Here is a 4,832-nt window from a genome sequence, read left to right on the forward strand (position 1 = left end):
AATGCCGGTGCAGACTTGATTGGGCAGGTCCAGCTCAGCTTTTCATCGACGATCGCATAGCCACGACGCATTTTTCATGCCTTCATAAAGGTCCGGGAGGTCGAGCGAAAATATTTTCTCGCCTCGGAACTTGACACGAGCGCGTATAATGGCCCACGCAGAATAAAAGCGCTCGTTTAAAAAGGAGAACGGTGCAGGCGATACCCTACACAATGTGTCGATTTGAGAACCTCATCATTCCGGACAGAGCCACGCATCCCCCAGCTGTTCGGATTTAGATGTTTAGGATAATGCGGCTTGGTCGTGCGCGCGCGCTTACAAGAAAATAATGTAGTTCGCACGTTGAATGGCACACGCATATCCATAGTAGCCCAGCACTCCTTGAAGCGAGAGAGATAGATAGAGAGAGAGAGAGAGAGAGAGAGAGAGAGCGTGCGTGCGTACATGCGTGTATGCGTGCATGCGTACGCGTACTGGGACTTTGAGGAGGTGGAGGTGGGGGCGGTGGTGAAGGTGGTGGTGTGGAAGCGGGAGGAGAAGGATGAGGCGAAATGTAAAGGCAAGGATAAAGGAAAGAGCGAAACTGCTCGGGGGTACTCCAGTGGTTATTTGTGGACGGATTCGACACCTCGACAATGAGCGGCCCGCGCCCCGCACCATAATGGAGACTGCGGGAAGCCTTCGCCGAGATTATTGCGCTCCAGTGTGCGGGGCGCGCATGCAGGTAGACGGGGCGAGGTGTGAAGCAGCGCCGGCAAATCTCCTCTCGGCTCATCGCTCGCGCGCCATTGTTGCGGTAAGAAGTTTTTCGGCTTTTCCGCGGACGCCGCCTACCTTTTTTCTCACACGTTTTTCCTCGCGCCCCTCCCCTCCCCCTCCCTTCGCCCCCCCCCCTCTACTGACGGACTCGAGGACGCGCGGATATTCCGCTTACGGGCCCTAATGCTCCGAATCCGATGAATCGATGAATGGCGGTGAGGAGGGTGAAAAACCCGGTCGGGATTATGCGAGCGGCAATACCGAGGCGATTTATAGTCGGGCCCCGGCTGTCCTGCTAATTTTTATTGTGCTAAAGTCACTCACGGACGCTCGACGATTATCAATATTTTACCTCGATATTCACCTTCGACATTTCCCTAATGGCGGCACGTTCCTTTGAAGGCTCCTTTTTATTATCGTCATTATTGGATGACGTTTCGATTATTCCGTCATCACGTTATTTGCCCGCATTAACTGTCAATTAACAATTTTTTCATATTTTTTTTTAAATAAACCAAGGACCGATGATAACGATACTTCCACCAGTTTTTGTACACCAGGCTTTTATGAACTGCCGCGAGGCTCATCCACGAGGATTTAGACACTTAAGTGAGCTCTCGGTGTGCATGTAGAAATGTAAATATCGCTTTCATAATTTTTTTTCTATGTATTTCAGCGCATATGAACTAATAGTGCAACAATTAATATTATCAATACCGATTTATTGACAATGGTATAAAAATTTGTAAAATTGCCTTTTCATTCAATGTGGCAATAATAACTCTTGTTAATGCATCTTGTTACATAAAAATTTCAAACAATAATTTCAAATTGAAAATATTATTAATCTTTATAATTATTAATATTCTACATTAAGCGTCAACATATTTTCTTAAGTAATGTCCTAATGGATCGTCGAACAATTGTAACGATCGTTGTTAATGGCGTAGGCTCGATGTAGTTAGTCATCGACCCATCGACCATTGAATATTGAATTTCCATGTGATAAGGTTGGAAAATAATTGATTAAATATGCTTACTTACATTTAATTATTATTTGTATTTAACGCATGTTACATACATCCAATTGAGCTAGAATTTCGTAAATTTATTATTTAATAAATTGTTGCACACGCAGGCGTTGTAAAGCCAATAGTTTGCTATCCTTAAAGTATCGAATCATTCGACAATCACTTTAATCCTTTTCAGTATTATGGAAATAATCCCACAATTACAAAAAGAAAAAAAAGGAAAGGAAAGAAAACAACGCAATTTCAGAACTATTATCGTTTTAATGAAACAAAATACAAAACAAACAAATTTATATCATTCGTAGTAGCTGTCATATCAATTAACTAATATTTTATGATGTCCGAGCCAGCATTTAATAATATTTTTAAATAATTAAAACTAACCAATGGTCAATGGTTAAAATATACATTTGTTGATTAAATTATTAAGAATTTACGTTAAATCGTATACAGCATAAGTAGCTACAGAATAATGTAATTTTCTTAAAATAGCGAATGAAAAGTTTTCACGATGATTGAAAAAAAAATCTATGAAATATTTGTCACTTAAATGAAGTATTAAGAGCTGTAAGTTTGATTAAATTTATCAATTTATAAATAAATCAATATAAAATATTGAATTGTAATTGAATTTAACTGAGAAATGTCATTTACACGTGCCAACAGTATTATTTATTCAAATATAATTTAAAAATAAATAATGTATATATGTCTAATGTAAACTACGGGTAAGAGAGAAAATTGAAAAACTAAAAGCGTCGAGTATCGCACAAGAGTGCGTGAAATAATAGTTATACGTCACAATAATTAACCGGTTGGGCTATTATGCCAATGGTACATTAGTACAAAATCAGCGTAAAACTATTCGTTTTGTTCTGCGAGAATAGGCAGATTGATGAAATGTAGGAGATTTTATAGGCGAATGCCCTCGCCCTCGATCGTGCCATCGCGCCAGGATGATTGATTACACATTGATTACACATGGAAAGCGAGTAGCCACGAATAACGCAAGAGACGTAACAATCGTCAGGTTAAACGATGACACCTTTTCACACTTACGACAGGTTCTAGGAAATGCGATGCGCCACGTATTCTCAACGTCTTACAATACAATGTATTGTAGTTTATAGACGGCGCGGCTACAAGGGTTGAAATGTCGCGAGACGCCCGGCAATAATGTACTAAGGGTCGCGTGTATAATTTTGAATTTAGAAATCAAGTCTCGGCTTTCACGGGGCGTCGGAGCCGTTCACACGGCTCGTTAATGAGAGGTTAGAAATAAGTTGGCATTCGGCCGAGTAATGCGCCTCGGAGGCCGTTTAATTTGAGCACCCATGCATCCCCGCGCATCTAGCCAGGCCGGCTTCAATGGGGGTGTGTCTCTCGCCCCCGGATCCAAAGGGAGAGATCGGCCTCCTCTCGCACCCATGGGAAAAACAAAATGCTCCGTCGAGGCGCTTGCTTTGTGACAAGTTCGCGTACCGGCAGACTTAATGTTCTGTTACGAGGAGCATAAATAGTTATTATGTGCTCGCTCACGTGGATGCGATATCGGGTATCCAGGATATATTGACCCACGTATCGCTACCGTTTACACCCTTGAATGGGTCGGCATTAACGTGAGCCGATAATAATTCGCATCGCCAGGACTCGGTACAATGGGAAGTTTTCCTTCGATTGCTGTTTGCACGACTTGGGCTATGATTTGCAGCGCACAAAGTTCCGTACAATGAGAACCGAAGCCCAAGCCGAGAGAAATTTCTGGGGGCAATTTACAACTGCGCACGCAAGTTGGGGATAAACGCGCATGTCGTTGCAATAAGCACCATTTACGAAATAATTTCTTTTCAATTTTCAATTGCACGTGTGTGTCTCCGACTCGGGTATTATGAAAGATTTTCATCTTTCATCTCTATTCATTCAATCATGCTCTATCCGTTATATGCCGTTGTGCCACGATAAACTACACTACAAATTATCTAATAGGCTTTTTTCACGACTGGCGGCCCTAATTGAGCCTAAAGTAAATCATAGCCGGTGATGTGATGCGTTAAGGATTTTCATACGCTGCTTTCCATAAGTATTATAATACGAATGACGAAAGATACCGTCGTCTTTCTCAATCTCTATAAAATCTCTCTCTCTCTCTCTCTCTCTATCTATCTATCTATCTCCGTCTCTCTCTCTCTCTCTCAAGCTGCACGCAATTGGATTATCATTAGCCAATTATATACTCTTAACGACGCCTATTAATAATAACGAGGCGCGCGTCCAATATTTCAGTCGATATATATTCGGCTACACTCGGCACACAAATGACACACAATTTTCTACAAATTGCTTATTGACCTACGAATTTGTAAGGAAACAGTTTGGGCATATCTTCATAATAATGAAACTTATCTTGAACTATGATTCTTTAAGAGATTATCGTATCCGTATACAAACTGATATTCATTCGTCGAAGAATAGGAATGGGGTTAGGATTACACTATATACCGCAGCTTAAATACGCAGTAGACATTGTTGATTTATACAATACCAGACATCACTTCTCTTGCATAGCAAGAAAGCTGTTTAGTTCGCTGTGAAGTTTATGTACCGAAGGGATATCTTCTAAGCCGGTCCGTTCCTGCCTTCCTTGCATCTCGTCCTCTTTGCGGCATCCATGTACTCAGAATACGAACGACAATGAGCCTACTGCGCATTTTCCCGCCGATATTTTATTTTATTTTGTCTTGTGGGCGTGCGAAATATTTATACCATTGAAAGTTATATATAAGCTCTATACTTCTTAGACTTTTGTCTCCCATTGAAAGATTATACTTACCGTGGATAAAAATATTGTCTAGACTTACCTTGTAATGGCTACGTTCATTTCGTTTGCAATTTTTTCTATTTACGTTCTTTCTTTCTTTCTTTCTTTCTTTTTTTAATTATTATTGATTTGCACGAGCATTAAAGCAGTATATTTTTCAATTAACATTACCATTATTTTCAAGGAACTTTATTGTTGTGATTTATTTTTTTTTTTTTTTTTTT

Source organism: Ceratosolen solmsi, unplaced genomic scaffold (assembly GCF_000503995.2).
Source record: "Ceratosolen solmsi marchali unplaced genomic scaffold, CerSol_1.0 scaffold2, whole genome shotgun sequence".
Lineage (NCBI taxonomy): Eukaryota > Metazoa > Arthropoda > Insecta > Hymenoptera > Agaonidae > Ceratosolen > Ceratosolen solmsi.